The 26,370-nt window shown below is 31.4% G+C and overlaps 1 long non-coding RNA gene across 5 annotated transcripts; it reads right to left on the reverse strand.

Moving 5' to 3' along the window:
- Positions 1-91: 91 nt before the first annotated feature.
- Positions 92-26,370, reverse strand: LOC116110798. 5 transcript variants are annotated; one of them, XR_004124965.1, is made up of 6 exons: positions 25,741-26,370; positions 25,463-25,637; positions 24,420-24,628; positions 23,805-23,902; positions 23,614-23,707; positions 92-140 (listed from the first exon to the last, which is right to left on the reverse strand). It is a non-coding gene; the product is annotated as an uncharacterized LOC116110798 (long non-coding RNA). The 5 variants fall into 5 exon arrangements; XR_004124966.1 differs by lacking the exon at positions 92-140 and adding an exon at positions 8,483-8,779; XR_004124969.1 differs by lacking the exon at positions 92-140 and adding an exon at positions 8,483-8,779 and having other exon boundaries at positions 23,785-23,902.

Genomic DNA, 26,370 nt, shown 5'->3' on the forward strand with positions numbered 1-26,370 from the left:
GGTAGACTATTCAAAAAGGTGTTTCACAAATATTTATCATTTATATTATTTACATCAAGATAAAAACATTGAGATGATAATAAATCATCTCCCCTCACGTGTAGCCCCGACGTCTCTAGCATCCCTTGCTTTTAGTCTACCTGCAAAGCAATCAACAATAAAAGGGTGAGCGCTAATCGCTCAGTAAGGAATGATCCGCTTCATTCTAAATGTGCTATTTGATCTTTATTTAAACATCTTTGTTAACACATCACTTATCTTTTACATTTAGGGATACTTCCCCTTTTATTTTTTATTTTTTTCTTTTTATTTCATATGTCTTTCATCATTTTATCCTATGGCTATATAACATCAATGTGTACACATACAAATAAGTATGTAAACATAGTACACGCACATCACATGTCATGACATAACATCTAAAATCATCTAACATGAGCATAAATTATCTCATTATGTAAATAACATCATAACTCATGTAATGCTACTAAACGCATATGAACCATTTAATGTCTAGCTGATCAGACTTTTCTTAGCATCTTAGGCACTTCATATCATTTAGCCTCGAATTCATCTAGAGCTCATATCATCGGGAGACGTGCTTACGCATTATTTAGCATTTAAAGCATATATTCATCTTTCCTCAACCCGTATACGAGGATATGCTTATGCGTTTCCCATCATGTTTATATGTATCGCTAACATCTTATGGCATGTAAATACATATTTTAGTGAGCCTAATACTTTTAATTAATTAATGGATTATCCATCCATTTACATTACCTCTTGCTCACATACATCATCTTAAAACATGTATTACATTGCATCTTCATACCATTTTATAACATTAATCATGCATTGACATTATGACCATGTATATCTTTCAAAGATCATCTAACTAATGGGTAAACATTAGTGCACGGCATAATTACAATAATACATTAATAATCAATTCATAATCATAAGAATTGATCATGTAAGATCTTAAACTTTAGTAACCAGTTTATACTTCAGGCCATTTTACATCCATTTATCAAACGAATTGACTCTTGGCATAAACATAAAAGTTATAAGGCTCTGTCTTAACTTTCTAATGCTTCAAGAATCATCTCATTTCGATTTTTATAACTCAAGTTATGGTTGAAATACTAAAGCATGTTTAACATAACCCATAAGCTTACTAAATCCGAATTTTTCATATTAACTATGCCACATCAATTCATATTGACAATTAACCAAGAGGTTAACTTATGAATCAAATAAACCTCCCTTTAATATAGTCTTTAACACCTTAAAGGAAGTGTAAAATCTCATTCCCATAATCATCCATTATTGCTATAACATTGTTAGCTAATGCAAACAATACATCAACACTTCTAATAGCAACCATTCAACACCATGTGGCCTCCAATACTACAATTTTTGCCACAATCAGTATCCACACTTCATTTTCTTCAATCAAACATAACAACTCATAAAACATAAAGAGCAATAACTTCATGTATAATGAATTCAAAGCAATAAGTAGAATAAATGAGTTCAACTACACTTTCCATCAACTAATTCTATGCCTTAAAGCCTTAATTTAAGGTTTTATAAAAATCTACAAACCCTAGCATAAACTCTAAAGTCATAGGTGTTTCTTCCTTACCTTTTTAAAGAGTTCCTCCAACAAATCCTTTGCCTTTGTCTTTTTTTACACCTTAATCCTACATATATAACATTATACCTCAACATCTACCTCAAATCTTCAAATCACATCAAAACTCAAGTTTTTAATCCTTACCTTAAACCCTTCAAATTGAAGATCCAAGGCTCCTATCTTGTTCTCCTTGAAAAATTAAGCAAAATTCCTTTAAAACTTAGAGAAAGAAAGCTTGTTTCATGAAAGATTTGAGAGAAAATGGAAGAAATGTTGAAGAAATGCCCTCCCTTAGCTTGAACGAATTTCATCTCATTTATAGGAAAATATTTCATTTATTTTCGAAAATTATGTTATTGGCCCAATTATTTTAATTGTATAACTCATAAGTCCTTAATTCTTCATATAAAGGCATTTTGGTCATTTCACAGTAGACATAATTATTACTTAATTAATGACATTAAATGCAATGAAGTCTATTCATCCTTGACTTTTTCAATGCTTATCCATAGGCAAAATAACCATTCTGTCCCTAAGCCTTTCTATGGATACTTGATTTATACCGTTCCAAATGAATCGACTATTTTGCCCTTAGTTAGATTTTATGCTTTTTAACATAAAATTAACATCTAAATGACTATTTTGAGTTAGGAACATACCTTTGACATCTTGGGTATTACATTTCCTCCCCCTTTACAATAATTTCGTCCTCGAAATTATAGAAACAGCTCCGGGTATCGACTTCTCATGTCTTGCTCCATTTCCCAAGTAGCTTCTTTTATCTTGTGAATCCTCCAAAGCACTTTAACTAGTGGAATTTGCTTATTTCTAAGCTCTTTTACCTTTCTGTTAAAGACTTGAACTGGCGTTCCTTATATGTCAAATTATCCTATAATTCTACTTCCTCCATCTAAAGCACATGTGAAGGATCACTAACATATTTATGCAACAAAGAGACATGGAAAACATTATGGACTCTTTCCATGACCCTTAGAGATTCCTAATGGAAATGGGAGGATATCTCAATGGACTTCATAGTGGGACTTCCTAAAGTTCAGCAAGGATATAATGCAATTTGGGTGGTGGTTGGTAGATTGACCAAGACAGCTCATTTTCTACCTATGATGGATAAGACAGATGCATTTCGATTGGGGCAATTATATGTCAGAGAGATTGTGAGATTACATGGAATACCCTAGATTATTGTATCAGACAGAGATACCAGGTTCATATTAGCTTTCTGGGTTGGAATGCAGAGAGCATTGGGTACAAAGTTAGCCTTCAGTACGGCTTATCATCCTCAAACTGATGGTCAAACTGAAAGGACCAACCAGGTGATTGAAGACATGCTGAGAGCTTGTTGCATGGATTGCGAGGCAAAATGGAGTGATGTACTTCCTCTAATAGAATTTGCCTATAACAACAGCTACCAATCCACTATCCAGATGGCCCCATATGAAGCATTATATGGAAGAAGGTGTAGATCCCCTTTGTACTGGGATGATATTGGAGAAAAAGACTCCTTGATTCAAGCAGTTGGACTAGAGATGATCCAGAAAATGATTGAAGATGTTAAGCTTATTAGAGAAAGAATGAAGCAAGCCCAAGATCGACAAAAGAGCTATGCCGACCTAAAAAGAAAGGAAGTGGAATTCCAAGTGGGTGACAAAGTTTTTGCATTTCTTCAACATTTCTTCCATTTTCTCTCAAATCTTCCATGAAACAAGCTTTCTTTCTCTAAATTTTAAAGGAGTTTTACTTAATTTTTCAAGGAGAACAAGATAGGAGCCTTGGATCTTCAATTTAAATGGTTTAAGGTAAGGATTAAAAACTTTAGTTTTGAGGTGATTTGAAGATTTGAAGTAGATGTTAAGGTATAATATTATATATATAGGATTAAGGTGTAAAAGAAGACAAAGGCAAATGATTTGTTGGAGGAACTCTTTAAAAAGGTAAGGAAGAACCTCCCATGACTTTAGGGTTTATGCTAGGGTTTGTAAATTCTTATGAAACCTTAAATTAAGGTTTTAAGGCATAGAATAGTTGATGACAAGTGTAGTTGAACTTATTTATTCTACTTATTGCCTTGAATTCATTATCCATGAAGTTATTACTATTTATGTTTTATAAGTTGTTATGTTTGAATGAAGAAAATGAAGTGAGGATGTTGATTGTGCAAAACTTATAGTATTAGATGTCACATGGTGTTGAATGGTTGCTATTAAAAGTGTTGATGTGTTGTTTGCATTAGTTTACAATGTTATAGCAATAATGGATGATTATGGGAATGAGGTTTTACACTTCCTTTAAGATGTTAAAGACTATATGAAGGGGAGGTTTATTTGATCCATAAGTTGACCTATTAGTTAATTGTCAATAAGAATTGATGTGGCATAGTTAATATGAAAAATTCAGATTTAGTAACCTTAGAGATTATGTTAAACATGTTTCAGTATTTCGACCATAACTTGAGTTATAAAAATCTAAATGAGATGATTCTTGAAACATTAGAAAGATAAGACATAGTCCTATAACTTTTATGTTTATGCCAAAAGCCAATTCATTTGATAAATGGATGTAAAATGGCCTGAAGTATAAACTGGTGATTAAAGTTTAAGATCTAACATGATCAATTCTTATAATTATGAATTGATTATTAATGTATTATTGTAATTATGTCATGTACTAATGTTTACCCATTAGTTAGATGATCTTTGAAAGATATACATGGTCATGATGTCAATGCATGATTAATGTTATGAAATGGTATGAAGTTGCAATGTAATACATGTTTTAAGATGATATATGTGAGCAAGAGGTAATGTAAATGGATTAATAATCTATAGATGAATTAAAAGTATTAAGCTCACCAAAATATATATTTACATGCCATAAGATGTTAGAGATGCAAATAGACATGATATAGATGCATATAGACATGATGGAAAACGCGTAAGCATATCCTTGTATACCGGTTGAGGAAAGATGAATATATGCTTTAGATACTAAATAACATGTAAGCACGCCTCCTGATGATATGAGCTCTAGATGAATGTGAGGCTAGATGATATGAAGTGCTTAAGATGCTAAGAAAAGTCTGATCGGCTACACGTTAAATGTTTCATATGCATTTAGTTGTAATTTTATTCCTTAGTTCATCATCTTAAGGCACACATATTCTATCTCTAAACATCAGTGCCCCATTGACTATTTTAAAGTCTGTCTCTTTACCCTCTATTATCCGTTGGCAGATTATCTTGCAGGTATCATCTTTACCCTGTTTCATCTTGATCTCCTCCACCAAAGTGGGTTTGATCTCCATTTGGGCCAATCCTCCTTTGATCACAATTTCAATTCCTTCTTGGAGGATCTCCTGCTGTAATTGTCCCTGTACAGTGATTTGAGATAAAGAGACTTTTCTACTAAGGGCATCTGCTACTACATTAGCTTTCCCTGGATGGTATCTGATGTCACAGTCATAGTCTGTCACCAATTCTAACCATCTCCTCTGTCTCATATTCAACTCTTTCTGAGTGAAGAAATACTTCAAACTCTTATGGTCAGTGTATATGTTGCATTTCACTCCATACAAGTAGTGTCGCCATATCTTCAAAGCAAAAACCACTGCTGCTAATTCCAAGTCATGGGTAGGATATCTGCTCTCATAGTCTTTCAATTGTCTAGAGGCATAAGCAATGACTTTCCCTTGCTGCATCAACACTGCTCCTAAACCATTGTGGGAGGCATCAACGTAAATATCATAATCAATGCCTTCTTCTGGCAATGTAAGAATTGGAGCTGTAGTTAATCTTTTCTTCAACTCCTGAAAGCTTTGCTCGCATGCCTCAGTCCATTCAAATGGTACTTCTTTCTTGGTGAGAGTTGTAAGTGGTCTGGCTATCTTTGCAAAGCCTTCCACGAACTTCCTATAGTACCCTGCTAAGCCTAGAAAACTTCTAACCTCTTTCACTGTCTTTGGCCTCTGCCACTCGAGCACTGCTTCTACTTTACTAGGATCCACTGATACACCGTCTTTAGAGATCACATGACCCAAAAAGGTAACCCGATCCAACCAAAACTCACATTTTGAAAATTTGGCATACAGCTGTTTCTCTCGCAATCTTTGTAACACAAATCTCAAGTGCCCGGCATGTTCTTCTAAAGTCTTGGAATAAACTAGGATATCATCAATAAACACCACTATGAACTTGTCAAGGACATCATGAAAAACTCTGTTCATCAAGTCCATAAAAATTGCAGGTGGATTAGTCAATCCGAATGGCATCACAACAAATTCATAATGCCCATACCTTGTTCGAAAAGCCGTTTTCGGTATATCTTCCTTAGCCACTCTAACTTGATGGCACCTTTCAATTGGTCAAACAAATCATCTATCCTAGGCAATGGGCACTTATTCTTTACCGTTACTTTATTCAATTCATGGCAATCTATACACGTCCTCATAGACCCATCCTTCTTTTTCACAAATAGAATTGGAGCACCCCATGGGGAATGACTCGGCCTGATAAAGCCCTTGTCTAACAACTCTTGTAATTGCTTCTTCAATTCTTGGAGCTCAGCTGGGGCCATGCGATAAGGAGCCTTTGAAATAGGGCCTATACCGAGGGCTAGTTCTATACTAAACTGCACTTCCCTCTCTGGAGGTAAACCTGCCAATTCATCTAGAAACACATCAATAAATTCATTTACCACAGGTACCTCATGTACACTTGAGCTCGAACTCTCTCCCTTATTTACTACATGTGCAATGTACCCAGAACACCCATTTTTCAACATCTTCCTAGCTTTTGCTGCACTAATCATCATGCTAGTTAGGTGTCCTTCTCCAAAAATGAAGTTATCCCCATAGTCTAGATTAAACTTGACTTTTTTCCTACGACATTCTATCTCTGCTCTATATCTACTAAGAAAGTCCATCCCAAGAATGATGTCAAAGTCTGGCATATTGAAGACAATCAAATCTACCATCATATCTCGACCTTTAATAGTCACTAACTCCCCCATTAAGACTTCACTGGTCACTACACCCTCACCATTAAGCAATTCAATCCTAATGGCTTGTTCTACTATATATATGTGTGTGTGTGTGTGTGTGTGTGTGTGTGTGTGTGTATATGTATATGTATATACATATATATGTGTGTGTATATATCTATATAGATTATTTAGTCAAACTGTCAAGAATGCATTATACAAAAAATATGATGGAAATATACCTTATAAAGAATTAACATATAGAGATTTAATTAGTTTTATAAACAACGAAGCTTTAATAATTTGCACTTATTTAAAATTAAAAGCTAAATTAAAAAATGAATTAAAACATAAGAAAACAGAATTAAGTGGATTTTGTAGTCAATACGGTTATGAAAAAATATTACCTCCCTCTATTTAGTACAAAAAAGATAAAAAAACAAAAACAATATAGAAAACCTTATTACAAAAAAGATTATAAATATGAACAAAAATCTTATGATAAACCTTATAAAAAGAAAAAATCTTCTAATAAAGAAATATCTAAAAAACCTATCACATGTTGGAAATGTAAACAACAAGGTCATTATACAACTAAATGTCCTATGAAAAATTAAATCAAAAAATTAGAAATAGATTCAGAATTAAAACAACAATTATTAAAAATTATTCAAACAGACTCTGAAGAAGAATCTAGTTACAATACAGATAATGAAGACATGATTTATCAAATTCAAGAAAATTCTTCTGAATCAATGAGTGAGTCGTCACAAGATTCTGATTGCATGGGGCCTTGCTACTGTGCAATGAAATCAATAAATATGATATCAATATCTAGACCTAAGTCAATAAATGTTATCACCAAATCAAAAGAATTTTTATTAGATATTATTGACAAAATTCAGGATGAAGACATCAAAATATAATATTTATTAAAACTTAAAGAATTAATTTTATCAGATGAAAAACAAAATGATGTAGATTCTTATTACTTAAAAGACATATTAAAAAGATTTGACAAACCACACAAGTTACTTTAAGTGATTTGCAAGAAGAAATCAATATTATGAAAAATCAAGTTAAAGAATTACAAAACAATAATATAGAAATTAAGACATATTTATTATGTTTAAAAGTCTCGAAAGAAACTATAGGACAACCATCAACCTCAAAATTACAGATTAAAGAAACTGAAGAAGCATTTATTAATGAAATCTCTAGAATTCAATTTCAAAAATGGCATGTTTACATTAGGATCAATATTAATCATGAATTAGATATTATTACACAAGCCTTAGTAGACACTGGAGCAGATCAAAATTGTATAAGAGAATGATTAATTCCAACAAAATACTATGAAAAAACAAAAGAAAGATTATATGGAGCAAATGGTCAACAATTAAATATTAATTATAAATTATCTAATGCACATGTATGTATACAAAATTTTTGTATTAAAAGTACATTTATTCTAACAAAAGACTTAAATCAAGATGTTATATTAGGTGCTCCTTTTATCACTCAAATTTACCCTTTTAGTGTAACTAATAAAGGGATTACAATCAATATTTTAGAACAAGATGTTATATTTGAATTCATTAATCCACCATCAATAAAAGATATTAATAATTTAAAACATATTTCAATATCTAAGATAAACACTATTACCAAATTAGAGAGTCTAGAAAATGTCTCTACAAAAGAATGGCTCGATTATCACAAAGTTTGGGATGCTTGCATTACAAAAATGTGTTTCCAACTTTTTGCAATAAGATTTAAAAAGTTTCAAAATTTTGTTTTTAATAAAAGGCAAAAGTCAAAATGTTTTTCTAATAGTCTCTCTCATCACAACAACTTTCAGGACACAGATTTATTGAGAGAAAGTGAGGAAAAGATGGGCACTCCCATCAAACCTAAAAACAATCCAAAATCAAAAGCATCGTATGCGATGCTACTACTTCAACAACCTATTACCCCAAAAATAAAACTTTCACAATCAAAACCCAATAAACAGAAAAAATATTATCACCCAACCAAACAGGTTCACTCTTCTTGATGAAGAATCTGTTTCTTCATCTCCACCAAGAAATTACCAACAAGCTCTTACAATACCACCATCCTATACACCTTCCACATCAAAACCTGTCAACATCAATCCCACATTTCAATACATTGAGAAAGATATAACCCAATCAATTTGTATTATTGAACCTGAATATTGGGGACAAACTATGCAAGAAACTTTATCAAAAAATTTTATTTTATTCTTGATGATTTATTAAAAACAAGAACATTTTATGAATTTATTTTAGTTGATACCGATTCAATAGAAATTACCCATAATCCAGACAGAAATGATCCCAATAGAATAGCTTTTTCTAAATGCAAAATCAAAAAAGTTTTGAGACCACAAGATTGACGTATTGGAATTTACCAAAAACACCAATTTTCTCAAAATTTTATTTCTGAAGAATTTTCTTATAAAGATTATCAAAAAGTCTGGTTTCATGCTTTTTGTCTAACACATACAACACACTCTTTGTTTTTTATATTGGAGAAAACTTGTCCAAAAACTTTTCCAAAATGGTTTCAACAATGGTTTAATTTTTTTGATTTAAATGAAAAAATCCTTCCACCTTCGGTCTTGGAAGGATATCTCTTATTTGCCAAGAATTTCAACAATAGTAAAGATCATTTGCTAGCATTCTCCAGCAATTTTTTAATTGTCTAGATAATGAGCTGGCAATTTCACATCACTACTCCTCCAAAATTCTGAGAATTACAAAGAAATTTTCTTATTAAATGGTGGCTTAGTTTTTCTATCCAAAATGTTAATCCACCACAGTGTAGGTATGGATTTCTCAACACCCTCAGTTATGTTAGCCTCAACAACAATCAATATTTTTGACACAAAATTCAAGACTTCTAACTGAACTGGTTCAATGCTAAACCTCTCCAGATATGGAAAAAATTATTATGGCCATCAAATCTTCCTCTTCTCAAAAGGAAGATCTGATGGCCTAGTTTTTCTATCTAAAATGTTAATCCACCACTGTGCAGGTATGGATTTCTCAACACTCTCAGTTATGTCAGCCTCAATAACAATCAACATTTTTTACACAAAAATCAAGACTTCTAGCTAAGCTGGCTCAATGCTAAACCCCTCAAGATATGAATAAAATTATTATGCCCATCAGATCTTCCTCTTCTCAAAAGGCAGATTCGGACAACACCAAATCTCCAAGTGATAAAGATGAAGATGATTATTTTGTCATGTTCCAAAACCAGATTAATTATGACTTCAATAAAGGACAATAACTCAGCACCGCCTTTATCCAATTTTCAAAATTTGCAAAATAATGATCAAAAGACTTTTTCAAGTTTGTCTAAGCTTTCATCACGTGGCTTCTGCAACATTCACAAATCTCAAGGCACAAGTTAAAAATATTCAAGATTTTCTTCAAGATTCTTATCTAGCCAACTTTATCACTTGTCAGAAGCAAAAAGCAAAATTGTCAAATTCATCTCTGAAAGAATTCAAGACATCAAGACAGAATTATCTTTTTGCAAAATTGTCAAGCTCCCCTGACAACAAGCAAGACTTTTCAAGAGTTCATTTATAAACGATTATCCTTTTGTCGGCCAATATCAGAACAAGTAATCAATAATTCAAGACACGTATCCAAGACAGCTCATCACCTTATCAACAACATTTGAATCCGTTACGTGTCTCTGAAAGAATTCAAGACACGTAACGGATTCAAATGTTTTTGAAATCCGGTCTGTTGTAGTATAAGTATGGATCACTTCCATTGTAAACATTAAGTTTCTAAGTTTTTTACAATTCAAGAAAAACATTTTTGAGAGTTTAAGGCTCCGTTTGGTTCACATTTTTGTGTTTTGGGAAAAGTTTTTGCAAAAAAGTTGAATTGCACGAGTGTTACGATGTAGAATTTACAGATTAATAAAATACCGCTTATGTTTGTTTATTTACAAAACACCCCTATAATAAAACATTGAAAGTTAACAAAAACACTCCCAACCCACCCTCAAATACGGACAGTTGGCCACCACCGTCAGAGGGTGGCCGGAGTCGCCGTATCAACGCATGACCGGCTGGATCTTGCCAGTCATGCGTCGATATGGCCTTTTCCGGCCAGATCCACCAGCCAGATCTACTGCGCCGATATGGCCTTTTTCGGCCAGATCCACCGGCCAGATCTACGACTAGATCTGGCCATTGACAACCAGATCTGGCCATATTTGCTCGTCAACGTCAACGACGACCGTTTGTTGGTCGTCGTTACCGACTGGTTACGGCCAAAGATCTGATTCAGCCGGTAGTGCGCTATCCTACCAGATTCCGGCCATTTTCAAGCAGTGGTGGCCGAAATCTGGTAAATGCAGATTGCTGGGGTGTTTTTGCAATTTTTAAAATAAATATTTAAGGGTATTTAATTAAATTAATTAATTTAGGGGGTTTAAAAAAATTTGAATAATATTGAATAATATTGTGAGTTTTTGGGTATTTTACTGTTTAACTTTTTTTGGAATACTAATAGTAGTATTCCCAAAAACCAATCAAATGGAGCCTAAGACTTTAGACTTTAGATTTTAAAGTTTGAGAGAGAAAGTTTCTTCTCAAAACTTTCGTGTATAAAATATTATCAAGCAATAAATCACTTGTAGGTTTTTCTTCATTACATTCATTATATTATTTGACTTAGTTTACATTCATTTGACTTGACTTCAATTCATTTACAATATTTTCATTCAATTACTTTGATTTTTACGATCCTGCTTTATATAGTATCCGAGCCAAGTAGAGTCAATAAAAGTAGTGACTAAGAATTAAATCGCACAAATTAACACCCATAATCGTAGTTACTGTAGCGATTACTGTAATTCTGTTCATCACTATTTATGCACTGCAGCAGTTTACTGTAATTTACTATTCATCTGTGCACTGTTTATTTCTAGATTGAATTAAGGGAGTAGTATTATCTTCTATCCTATTCATTTGTTGGCTAATGGTGTGGAGAATTTAATTAGAGTAATTATTTTGATGTTGAATATTTTTAGCATCTCTTAAAATTGGTTGTTTTTTGTCATCATCAATTCTATTAATTTTTTTAAATGGTGATACTATTATTTTTACTTGTTGATGTTCTATTTTAATTTCTTCTAAAGGTGGATAGACAAATGTAATAGTTTTATTTGTTGATGTTTGCCAATTTTTCGTTGCATTAGTAGTAACAAAAATAGTTTTCTTTTCAGTTAAATCTTGATAACATTTTCTATTTCTAACCAATTAAAGAAATAAATATTTTGTTTTAATTTTTCTTGTGTACTGTACCATTCAGATCTAATGGTATTTTGTTCTTCAGGATTAAATTTTGTAAAGAATATTTGTCGTTTTTCTTTATTATAATTTTGCAGGAATTCTTGTTTTAATAATTCTTTGTTAATTTCAAAGGGTTTTGTTATTGTGTTAATTTGACTATAATTTCCTAATACTTCTGATTGTGTTAGTGAACTAGGTGGACTTGATGTGTTTTCTTACGCTAGTTTTGGTACAGGAGGGGAATAATTTACTCCTACTAATTTACTTGTTGAAGTTGCTGACGAAGGCCTAGGTGTTGTAATTTCTTCAATCCTAGGGTTTTGATGATCTTTGTTAGTAATGATAGGTTGATTTTGTTCTAAGAGAGTTTTTCTAAATTTTAATCTTATTTTATTATCTGGTTCTTGTATTATTTGTTGTATCTCATATTCATTTTGATCATGTAAAGTTTTAGGAGAGCATAATTTTTCTAATTTCCAATCAGTTTGTTTAATAATTTCATCCCAAACTAATCTTTTTGGTGTAAAAGTTTTATATTTTGTTTTATCGGCTTCCATTATAACTGTGTGTCCTAGTGGGGACATCCTAATGGCTCTTGGACTAATTATTGTATTCATAACTTTGTAATAAATTCTATATATTAAGGCTACTGGTTGGGCTTTAACTTGATAAGTAAGATTAGAAGTTTTTAAATTAATAGTTAATGCAGACAGTATTGTTGAATTATGTAAACATACTGTAAAGTTTGGATAACAATCAAAATGTAATGGACCATTTTCTAAATTAGAATTTAATACTACTAATAAAGAGTTATTGAAGTTTAAATTTTTTGTATCTCTTAATATTACTAATATTGGAATGTTTTGTCCTAAACTAAATAATGGTTTTACTGCTACTTGTATTAATTCTATATGTAAAAATTTATAGTTGTTTTGTCTGTGTTTGTGTATTGTTTCTTCAGAAAGAAGTTGAATTTCTTCAACCCTTTCTTTGATTATCATTATTGTGTCTGTTTGAATAATTTTTAACAATTGTTGTTTTAATTCTAAATCTATTTCTAATTTTTTGATTTGATTTTTCATAAGACACTTAGTTGCATAATGACCTTGTTGTTTACATTTTCAACATGTGATAAGTTTTTGGGATATTTTCTTATTAGAGGATTTTTTTTTCTTTTTATAAGGTTTATCATAAGATTTTTGTTTATATTTATAATCTTTTTTGTAATAAGGTTTTTTATATTGTTTTTGTTTTTTTATCTTTTTTGTACTTAACAGAGGGAGGTAATATTTTTTCATAACCATGTTGACTACAAAATCCACTTAATTCCATTTTCTTATGTTTTAATTCATTTTTAATTTAGCTTTTAATTTTAAATCAGTGCAAATTATTAAAGTTTCGTTGTTAATAAAACTAATTAAATCTCTATATGTTAATTCTTCATAAGGTATATTTCCATCATATTTTTTGTATAATGCATTCTTGACAGTTTGACTAAATAATCTAGATAGACCATCTATGAACCTTTCTTTCCAATAAGATTTCCTATAGTTTGTTCTTGTGAATACTTTTTGTAAAAACATATCCTTATACCATCTAAAATCTATCATGGTTAGACATCTTAAGTTTGATAATATTTCTTGTGATTTTTTCTAAAAACTTGCTGGGTCTCCTACAAAGTTTTTGGTTATTGCATAAATTAATGTGGCTACAGCGTCTCCTTCCTCATGTTCATATTCTATTTGACTAGTACCTTCTATTTTGACTTTCTTAGTCTTTTTTGTTGCGTGTAATATGTGATATTTATGTGATTCTGGTAAATCATTATCCCACCAATTTTTTAACATTCTTGTAAATCCTGAGACTAATATTTTTGCTATTTGATGATCAGTGTTGTCATGTGATTTATGAGCTAATGCTAACATAGTCATTTCTTGTAAAATATTTAATATTTGATGTTCAGCTAATTTGTCTATATTCCATTCATCTATTCTTGTTCCAGTATAGGAAGATCTTGCTATTTGTGTTACATCTTCAAATTGCATATCTGGTAAAGAAGGTCTTGGGTAATAGTTTCGAGTTTTAGGGTATTTTATGTTACTTCTCATTTTATTAATATATAAGTTTTGAAAATTTTGATTTAATTCTTCTATTGGGTCGGATTATAAAAGCACATTAATGTTTGATTTAAATGATGATAATTCACTAAGTTTTTTACTAATATTTTCTAAAATAGTGTCGTGATTATTAAGTTTAATAATTTCTTCTTTTGGAATGCCAAATGGTTTAACATATTTTTGTGAATAAAGGGGTGTTGAATTTGATGTTAAAGTTGATGATGAATTTCGTAAAGGTGTGGAATTTTCTACTATCTCCTTCTCGGGGGCTTTTGAAATCTCGGTGATTATGTAGGTAGTATTATCTTCTATCATATTCATTTGTTGGCTAATGGTGTGGAGAATTTGATCAGAGTAATTATTTTGATGTTGAATATTTTTAATATCTCTTAAAGTTAGTTGTTTTTTATCATCATCAATTCTATTAATTTTTTTAAATAGTGATGCTATTATTTCTACTTGTTGATGTTATATTTTAATTTCTTCTAAAGGTGGATGGACAGATGTAATAGTTTTATTTGTTGACGTTTGCCAATTTTTTGTCGCATTAGTGATAACAAAAATAGTTTTCTTTTCAGTTAAATCTTGATAACATTTTCTATTTTCTAACCAATTAAAAAAATAAATATTTTGTTTTAATTTTTCTTGTGTATTGTACCATTCAGATCTAAAGGTACTTTGTTCTTCTAAATTAAATTTTGTAAAGAATATTTGTCATTTTTCTTTATTATAATTTTGTAGGAATTCTTGTTTTAATAATTCTTTGTTAATTTCAAAAGGTTTTGTTATTGTGTTAATTTGACTATAATTTCCTAATACTTCTAATTGTATTGGTGAACTAGGTGGATTTGATGTGTTTTCATACCATGGTTTTGGTACAGGAGGGGAATAATTTACTCCTACTAATTTACTTGTTGAAGTTGCTGACGAAGGCCTAAGTGTTGTAATTTCTTCTATCCTAGGGTTTTGATGATCTTTGTTAGTAATGATAGGTTGATTTTGTTCTAAGAGAGTTTCTCTAAATTTTAATCTTATTGTACCATCTGGTTCTTGTATTATTTGTTGTATCTCATATTCATTTTGATCATGTAAAGTTTTTGGAGGGCATAATTTTTCTACTTTCCAATCTGTTTGTTTAATAATTTCATCCCAAGCTAATCTTTTTTATGTAAAAGTTTTATGTTTTGTTTTATCGGCTTCCATTATAACTGCATGTCCTGGTAAGGACATCCGAATGGCTCTTGGACTAATTATTGTATTCATAACTTTATAATAAATTCTATATATTAAGGGTACTGGTTGGGCTTTAGCTTGATAAGTAAGATTAGAAGCTTTTAAATTAATAGTTAATGCAGACAGTATTGTTGGATCATGTAGACATACTGTAAAGTTTGGGTAACAATCAAAGTATACTGAACCGCTTTCTAAATTGGAATTTAATACTGCTAATAAAGAGTTATTAAAGTTTAAATTTCGTGCGTCTCTTAATATTACTAATATTGTAATGTTTTGTCTTAATATAAATAATGGTTTTACTGCTACTTGTACTAATCCTATGTGTAAAAATTTATAATTGTTTTGTTTGTGTCTGTGTATTGCTTCTTCAGAAAGAAGTTGAATTTCTTCAACCCTTTCTTTGGTTATCATTATTGTGTCTTCTATTGTTTTAATAAAATAATCTAACATAAATTCAAAACTACATATTTGATATATTGTGTCTTTTTTAACTGGTGGTATGTTCCAATTATGTAAGTGTTGATCTATTTTTGTCATATTAATTTTTTGAGTGTTAATAGATTTCATTAATTCTTGTTTATTATTTGTGTTTTGTTGTTGATTATTAATTCGAATAGCGTTACTGCTACTACTATCATCTCGTTTACTGCTACTTCCTAATCTCCTTAAAAAATTAGACATCTCTAAAATAATTCTAACCTAAAAGTTCCAGTTTTCCTCCTAGATCACAGGACCACCAAAGTACGGAACCACCTCCGGGACCACCTAACACGGCTGACCAACGCACCCTCCAGGTTGACCAAGCACAACCTAGAATCAATTCTAGAGATCTTCTAGATTTATCTAATCCTTAATTTAATCTAGAAATGAACAGTGCACGGATGAACAGTAAGCTACAGTAACTGCTACGGTACATAAATAGTGATGAACAGTAATATTCTGTGAACATTAAATTTGCTACAGTAATCGCTACAATAACTACGATTATGGGTGTTTTGTGCGGTTTAATTCTTAATCACTACTTCTATTGACTCTATTTGGCTCTGATATCATATAGAGCAGGATCGTAAAAATCAAAGTACTTGAATGAAAATATTGTAAATGAATTGAAGTCAAGTCAAATGAATGTAAACTAAGTCAAATAATATAATAAATGTAATGAAGAAAAACTTACAAGTCATTTATTGCTTGATAATATTTTGTACACAAAAGTTTTGAGAAGAAATTCTCTCTCAAACTTTAAAATCTAAAGTCTAAAGTCTTGAACTCTCAAAAGTGTTTTTCTTGAATTGTAAAAAACTTAAAAATTTGATGCTTACAATGGAAGTGATCCATACTTATACTACAATAGATCGAATTTCAAAAACATTTGAATCTGTTACATTATTATAATACAGACTGAAAGATAAAGTTGTTGATAAGGTGATGAGCTGTCTTGGATACATGTCTTGAATTACTGAAGACTTGTTCTGATATTGGCTGACAAAAGGATAATCGTTCATAAATGAACTCTTGAAAAGTCTTGCTTGTTGTTAGGGGAGCTTGACAATTTTGCAAAAAGATAAGTCTGTCTTGATGTCTTGAATTCTTGCAGAGATGAATTTGACAATTTTGCTGTTTGCTTCTGACAAGCGATAAAGTTGGCTAGATAAGAATCTTGAAAAAAATCTTGAATATTTTTAACTTGTGCCTTGAGATTTGTGAATGTTACAGAAGCCACGTGATGAAAGCTTGGACAAACTTGAAAAAGTCTTTGATCATTATTCTGCAAATTTTGAAAATTGGATAAAGGCGATGCTGAGTCATTGTCCTTTATTGAAGTCATAATTGATCTGGTTTTGGAACATGACAAAATGGTCATCTTCATTTTGATCACTTGGAGATTTGGTGTTGTTCGAATCTACCTTTTGAGAAGAGAAAGAACTGATGGCCATAATAATTTTATCTATATCTTGAGGGGTTTAGCATTGAGCCAACTCAGCTAGAAGTCTTGATTTTTATGTCAAAAATGTTGATTGTTGTTGAGGCTGACATAACTGAGAGTGTTGAAAAATCCATACCGGCGCAGCTAGTGGACTAACATTTTGGACGGAAAAACTAGGCCATCATTTAATAAGAAATTTTCTTTGTAATTCTCGAAATTTTGGAGGAGGAGGAGGAGGAGTGATTTGAAATTGCCAACTCATTATCCAGGCAATTAAGAAATTGTTGGAGAATGCTAGCAAAGGATCTTCACTGTTGTTGAAATTCTTGGCAAATAAGAGATATCCTTCCAAGATCGAAGGTGGAAGGATTTTTCCATTTAAACAAAAAAAATTAAACCATTGTTGAAACCATTTTGGAAAAGTTTTTGAACAAATTTTCTCAAATATAAAAACCAAGAGTTTGTTGTATGTGTTAGACAGAAAGCATGAAACCAGCCTTTTTGATAATTTTTATCAATGTTGTGAAAACCGGACCGGACAATGACCCGTTCAAGAGTTTGATTTTTGGTTTGACCGGTTTGACCGGTGAGATCGGTCAGTTGGACAGTATTTTATAAAATTACATTTTAGTCCCTAAAGGTTTGAAATTTATCAAAAACACCCCTATAATACTCCCTTAAGGTTTGAAATATGTCTAAAACACCCCTGTCGCGCAAAGATACTGATGAGTGGTGGCGGCAGCGACGATCGACGGCCTATCGAAGCTGGAATCTTGGGGCTTTTGATGTGTAGGTGCCGACGAATCTGATAGTGGTGCTAGGGAGTTCCATCGGCGTAGGAACTCACCGGAATCAACAAAAGAAATCCAACGTCGCATAAACTTTAGGTGGACGGTGAGCGACGAAGGCTAGACGACAGCCATTGAAAATGGATGGGTTTGATCGTGGAGATGCCGTCACGTCGAATGGCGGTGTTTTCTCCGTCGAACAATGCAGGAATCCAACGGGATTGAGTTGCGATTGGACCGTGACTCGACAGTATTCCGACGGTCCAATTGCGGCTCAATTCGGTTTAATGGTAAATACCGGTTTTTATAATATACCGGATAGGAAATACCATCAGTTGCCGATCGAACCGGAAGGTCCGATCCGATTTTCAAAACATTGATCTTTATAAGAAAATTCTTGAGGAATAAAATTTTGAGAAAATGAGTGTTTTTAGTAAATTCCAATACGCCAATCTTGCGGTCTCAAGACCTTTTTGATTTTGCATTTAGAAAAAACTATTCTATTGGGATCATTTCTATCTGCATTATAGGTAATTTCTATTGAATCAGTATCAACTAAAATAAATTCATCAAATGCTCTTGTTTTTAATAAATTATCAGAAATAAAATAAAAATCTGGAAGGAAATTTTTTGGTAAAGTTTCTTGCATAGTTTGTTCCCAATATTCGGGTTCAATAACACAAATTGATTGAGTTATATCTTTCTCAATGTATTGAAATGTGGGATTGATGTTGACAGGTTTTGATGTGGAAGGTGTATAAGATGGTGGTATTGTAAGAGCTTGTTAGTAATTTCTTGGTGGAGATGAAGAAACAGATTCTTCATCAAGAAGAGTGAACCTGTTTGGTTGGGTGATAATGTTTTTTCTGTTTATTGGGTTTTGATTGTGAAAGTTTTATTTTTGGGGTAATAGGTTGTTGAGGTAGTAGCATCGCATACGATGCTTTTGATTTTGGATTGTTTTTAGGTTTGATGGGAGTGCCCATCTTTTCCTCACTTTCTCTCAATAAATCTGCGTCCTGAAAGTTGTTGTGATGAGAGAGACTATTAGAAAAACATTTTGACTTTTGCCTTTTATTAAAAACAAAATTTTGAAACTTTTTAAATCTTATTGCAAAAAGTTGGAAACACATTTTTGTAATGCAAGCATCCCAAATTTTGTGATAATCGAGCCATTCTTTTGTAGGGACGTTTTCTAGACTCTCTAATTTGGTAATCGTGTTTATCTTAGATATTGAAATATGTTTTAAATTACTAATATCTTTTATTGATGGTGGATTAACGAATTCAAATGTAATATCTTGTCCTAAAATATTGGTTGTAATCCCTTTATTGGTTACACTAAAAAAGTAAATTTAAGTGATAAAAGAAGCACCTAATATAACATCTTGATCTAAGTCTTTTGCTAGAATAAAGGTACTTTTAATACAAAAATTTTGTATACATACATGTGCATTAAATAATTTATAATTAATATTTAATTGTTAACCATTTACTCTATATAATCTTTCTTTTGTTTTTTCATAATATTTTGTTAAAATTAATCATTCTCTTATACAATTTTGATCTGCTCTAGTGTCTATTAAGGCTTGTGTAATAATATCTAATTCATAATCAATATTGATCTTAATGTAAACATGCCATTTTTGAAATTGAATTCTAGAGATTTCATTAATAAATGTTTCTTCAGTTTCTTTAATCAGTAAATCGGATTTTGAGGTTGATGATTGTCCTATAGTTTCTTTTGAGGCTTTTAAACATAATAAATCTGTCTTAATTTCAATATTATCGTTTTGTAATTCTTTAACTTGATTTTTCATAATATTGATTTCTTCTTACATCACTTAAAGTAACTTGTGTGAGTTTGTCAAATCTTTTTAATATGTCTTTTAAGTTATAAGAATCTACATCTTTTTGTTTTTCTTCTGATAAAATTAATTCTTTTAAGTTTTAATAAATATTCTCCTTTAATGTCTTCATCCTGAATTTTATCAATAATATCTAATAAAAATTCTTTTGATTTGATGATAACATTTATTGACTTAGGTCTAGATGTTTATATCAAATTTATTGATTTTATTGCACAGTAGCATGGCCCCTTGCAATCACAATCATCCGAATCTTGCGATGACTCACTCATTGATTCAAAAGAATTTTCTTGAATTTGATAAATCATGTCTTCATTATCTGTATTATAACTAGATTCTTCTTCAGAGTCTGTTTGAATAATTTTTAATAATTGTTGTTTTAGTTCTGAATCTATTTCTAATTTTTTTATTTGATTTTTCATAGAACACTTAATTGCATAATGACCTTGTTGTTTACATTTCCAACATGCGATAGGTTTTTTTGGATATTTTCTTATTAGAGGATTTTTTCTTTTTATAAGGTTTATCATAAGATTTTTGTCCATATTTATAATCTTTTTTATAATAAGATTTTTTATATTGTTTTTGTTTTTTATCTTTTTTGTACCTAACAAAGGGAGGTAATATTTTTTCATAACCGTATTGACTACAAAATTTACTTAATTCCGTTTTCTTATGTTTTAATTCATTTTTTTAATTTAGCTTTTAATTTTAAATAAGTGCAAATTATTAAAGCTTCGTTGTTAATAAAACTAATTAAATTTCCATATGTTAATTCTTCATACAGTATATTTCCATCATATTTTTTGTATAATGCATTCTAGACAGTTTGACTAAATAATCTAGGTAGACCATCTAAGAACCTTTCTTTCCAATAGGGTTTCCTACAGTCTGTTCTTGTGAATACTTTTTGTAAAAACATATCCTTATACCATCTAAAATCTGTCATGGTTGGACATCTTAAGTTTGATAATATTTCTTGTGATTTTTTCTGAAACCTTGTTGGATCTCCTACAAAGTTTTTGGTTATTGCATAAATTAATGTGGCTACGTCTTCTTCCTCATGTTCATATTCTATTTGACTAATACCTTCTATTTTGACTTTCTTAGTCTTTTTTGTTGCGTATAATATGTGATATTTATGTGATTCTTGTAAATCATTATCCCACCAATTTTTTAACATTCCTGTAAATCTTGAGACTAATATTTTTGCTATTTGATGATCAGTGTTGTCATGTGATTTATGAGCTAATGCTAACATAGTCATTTCTTGTAAAATATTTAATATTTGATGTTCAACTAATCCGTTTATATTCCATGCATCTATTCCTGTTCCAATATAGAAAGATCTTGCTATTTGTGTTACATCTTCAAACTGCATATCTGGTAAAGAAGGTCTTGGTTAATAGTTTCAAGTTTTAAGGTATTTTATATTATTTCTCATTTTATTAATAGATAAGTTTTGAAAATTTTGATTTAATTCTTCTATTGGGTTGGATTCTGTAAGAACATTAATGTTTGATTTAAAGGATGATAATTCACTAAGTTTTTTACTAATATTTTCTAAAATAGTGTTGTGATTATTAAATTTAATAATTTCTTCTTTTGGAATGTCAAATGATTCAAAGAATGGTTTAACATATTTTTGGGAATAAAGGCGTGTTTAGGGTATTTAGTAAATAAACAAATATAAGGGGTATTTTTGTTAATTTTCAAATTCTACATCGTAATACCCGTCTAATTTAACTTTTTTCAAAAGATTATTCTAAAAACTATCCAATAATGAACCAAACGGAGCCTAAGATTTTATCCCACCAATTTTTTAGCATTCTTGTGAATCCTAAAACTAATATTTTTGCTATTTGATGATCAGTATTTTCGTGGACTTTATGGGGCTAGTGCTGACATTGTCATTTCTTGTAAAACACTTAATATTTGATGTTCGACTAATCCGTCTATATTCCATTCATCTATTCCTGTTCCATTATAGATAGATCTTGACATTTGTGTAGCATCTTCAAATTGTATATCTCGAAAGGAAGGTCTTGAGTAATAATTTCGAGTTTTAGGATACTTCATATTAATTCTCATTTTATTAATAGATAAGTTTTGGAAATTTTGATTTAATTCTTCTATAGGATAAGAACAATAAATTAATACAAGTCAAATATATATATTTTAAATCGTGTATATAAATATATACAATTTTGTATGTATATATCTTGATTATTATAGTGTCCTTTGTAAAATCATGCTATTATTTCTACTTGTTGATATTCTATTTTAATTTATTCTAAAGGTGGATGTACAGATGTAATAGTTTTATTTGTTGATGTTTGCCAATTTTTTGTTCTATTAGTAGTTACAAAAATAGTTTTATTTTCACTTAAATTTTGATAATATTTTCTATTTTCTAACAAATTAAAGAAATAAATATTTTGTTTTAATTTTTCTTGTGTATTGTACGATTCAAATCTAAGGGTATTTTGTTCTTCTGGTTTAAATGTTGTGAAGAAATTTTTTATTTTTTTTTTTTTTTTTTATTATAGTTTTGTAGGAATTCTTGTTTTAATAATTCTTTGTTAATTTCAAAAGGTTTTGTTATTGTGTTGATTTGACTATAATTCCCTAATACTTCTGATTGTCTTGGTGAACTAGGTGAATTTGATGTTTTTTCATGTGCAGGTTTTGATACAAGAGGGGAATAATTTACTCCTACTAATTTACTTGATGAAGTTGCTAACGAAGGCCTAGGCGTAGTGATTTCTTCAATTCTAGGGTTGTGATGATTTTTATTAGTAATTATGGGTTGATTTTGTTGTAAGGGAGATTCTGTAAATTTTAATCTTATTGTATCATCTAGTTCTTGTATTATTTGTTGTATTTCAGATTCATTTTGATCATGTAAAGGTTTTGGAGGACATAATTTTTCTAATTTCCAATCTGTTTGTTTAATAATTTCATCCCAAGCTACTTTTTTTGGTGTAAAAGTTTTATCTTTTATTCTATCGGCTTCCATAATAACTGTGTGTCCTGGCGGGGACATCCTAATGGCTCTTGGACTAATTGTTATATTTATAACTTTGTAATAAATCCTATATATTAATGCTACTGGTTGGGCTTTATCTTGATAGGTAAAATTAGAAGCTTTTAAATTAATAGTTAATGTAGACAATATTGTTGGATTATGTAATCCTACTGTAAAGTTTGGATAACAATCAAAATATACTGGGCCACTTTCTAAATTAGAATTTGATACTACTAATAAAGAGTTATTGAAGTTTAAATTTCTTGCGTCTCTTAACATTACTAATATTGGAATGTTTTGTCCTAATCTAAATAATGGTTTTACTGCTACTTGTACTAATCCTATGTGTAAAAATTTATAGTTGTTTTGTCTGTGTTTGTGTATTGCTTCTTCAGAAAGAAGTTGAATTTTTTCAACCCTTTCTTCGGTTATCATTATGCAGTTTTTAATTCCTAATTCCTTGCGTACCCAACACAACAACCACAAAGAAACAATAGAATAATTTAATCAGCCTAAAACAAACCAATAAAACTATAAATTGAATAAATATTAAGGGCAGCCTTTATCCTGTGCACCCCTAACTTAGATGTCGACTATAACCACTGCCTGGTATTTCAATATGAGTTCATAATATTGCTGTCCATAAAAGAGAGAGAAAGTTTTATACTTACAGTCATTACTCCTATTGCTGCACTGACACTAGCCTCACCAAATAAAGTTGTTGTTACCTCTGTGACCAATGCAGTGGTTCCAATATTTGCCACACTGAATAGGTAAATAGAATCTATAAAAGAATTAATTTTCAAACTCAATATGAAAAGAAAAGAATTAGTTACACTAACATTAAGGGGGAGGGTAATACGTTGTGCCAATGAGAATAGTAGTTAAAAACCGAGTAACATCACAGCGAAGCATTTTAAAGACACCATTATCAGGCTCTTTTTCTGCCAATTCCCGCACCTGAATCAAAATAATATCAAATGGCCAATTAGAACAAATAAAACTATTTGAAGAGATGGATAAAGTACCATATGATGTTTCAGTTAATATTTTTTACGCTGAAACAGGTAATATGGTTTGGAATTCAAAGAGCTTGGGCGTATTTTATTAGTCCACATATTCTCATTCGGTTATCCCTCAACTTCAGCCAACTAAAACCCAAAAAAGAAATAGCATTCACAACACCTCAACGGAACACGGTCTAATATTATACCCAACATAATATAATTGGACTTTATAAGTACATTTGGTAAAGTAGCACCAGAACAAATAAAATTAAATAATCTGCTTTTCCAAATAATAACACAATGTGCAATAAATTGTTGTAGACTCCATAAACCACCAACATCAAAATGACACCAAACTAAGCTAATACACTTCCAAGACCAGAATAATAACAAACACTTAAATGCATATTTTGTGACAACACAATTACACAAACATTAAACAAACACAAACTAGCTCAAGAACTTTATACCTTCCAAGGCCAAAGAACGCAGACAACCCCGAAAGTGCAGCCAAAACCATTTTGCTCAAGCTCATTTAATAATCATTTTGCACAGTCTTGAATTGCTTGTTACCAACCCTAAGTGTTCCCCGAGATATGTAATACACCTTTCCCAATTGGAACCTGTCATAGAATTTCCTTGCAGCTTCATTGAACATTGTTGCTTGTAATTGTGTGCCCTGCACCAAACAAATCAATTTTAACCATTCATCACTAACATGTTAAAAGATAATAGTTTAATTAAAGAATAAAAAAAAAATACAACATATCGCCAACCCCTTGACAAGCCAAAGAGCTACAGAACAACCAAAAAAGGGTCACAAAGAAAGACATCCAAACCTGGTGCCCAGCAGCAAAGCAAAAAGCACTCTAGATTGCTTTAAAAAAAAAAAAAAGCAGCAGACCCTTTACACGGACAGCAGTATCCACAAAAGCAGCAAAAAGCATCTGCCCCCTGAACTCAGCACTACAAAAATATTCGATAAAACCCAGCAATCTCAAGACAAAAAATAAATTCCCGCTATATAAGCTTTTAGCACTATTATCACAAGCAAAAGCAGGGGAAAAACATATAAGCAATGATCCATTCTGTTGCACTCCCAGCCCTATACAATGACAGCAAAAATCAAAATATAAACAGCCACATACAACTGCTGTCCATTCTAACCAGTGCAACAAAACCCCAGTAAATTTCAGGTCTACATAATCACCAAAATAACCATCTAGAATACAAAAGAAAAAAGTATCAAGCAGACCACTATACTGCCCTTTACATATACAGATTCTGACTGCAATTGCACTAGATAACACAATATTTGGTAACTCCCAGCAGCTATTAACCATCCCAACACAATCACCAAACCCATCAGCCCCACCAATCCTTATATTACGACTACAAATAGGCAACCCATACATCTCCTGCCTACGAGAAACACCCCTAACATTATTATAATTTCACATATACGTGACCCTAAAGGAAAAATTGTGTACGCAGATTAACTTTTTTGACTTACATCTTGATCTGTTAACTCCACATTGAAGACACGCCCTTCTCCTCTTGCATTCTTGTAAGTACGCATGTTCCCTTTGCTTGTAACACGAACTTTTATCGTCTAATTGCCTTGGTAGATTCAAGGAAAAAGAGGATGAACTATTCTGGTCATAGTCATTCGGGCAGCGGGAGCTATACTGAGATTTAGCAAATAAAACATCAACATTTAATTACCTATGCCGAAACCCAACAAAATACACAACATTTGGGTTCCATTAAACAAAAAGGAAAAATACTCACTTTCCATGCTGTTCATGAACTATTTGAGTAGTAGATTTAGCAGCTATTTCTTGTCTAGGCTTCACGAAGCAGCAGGCACAAACTGCCAGTACACAAGATAAACAACGAGCTCCAAATCTCAGCTCACCTTCTCTCTTAGCAAAATAACACCATCAATCATGTCCGTCACTGTCACCATCTTCCGGTATCTTTAACTGCGGAAATGCTACGAAGTCTCAGATCTCGTCGCCGGCCCCGTCACAAGTGTGTGCCGTTATCGCCGCGCTCCTCCTCCTTCTCTCAGTCTCTCCCCTCCACGCGCATCTCTATCAACCGCAACACCTCCTTGACCGCCCCAACCCTCTGCTAAATGACGGTGACTCCGATTCTGAGGGCTTCAGTTCCTCCATCGAGGACAAGATCGACGAACTCGAAAACGTCAATGAAGGACAAGAAAACGACGCCGTGGATGTCGATACTCAAGATCAAGTTCACAACCAGCGTAAGGTTTCTTCATCTGGCTATTATTTCGATCACGTGATTGGATGAATCAAGCGTGCGTTTAATAAAAGATCAATTGATGAGTGGGATTTTGATCAGTGGAAGAGCGAGAAAGAGAGATTTTGGGCGGAAGAGAGGGAAAATTTTCTA

The sequence above is a fragment of the Pistacia vera genome, unplaced genomic scaffold (genome assembly GCF_008641045.1).
Source record: "Pistacia vera cultivar Batoury unplaced genomic scaffold, PisVer_v2 Contig614, whole genome shotgun sequence".
NCBI classification, from domain to species: domain Eukaryota; kingdom Viridiplantae; phylum Streptophyta; class Magnoliopsida; order Sapindales; family Anacardiaceae; genus Pistacia; species Pistacia vera.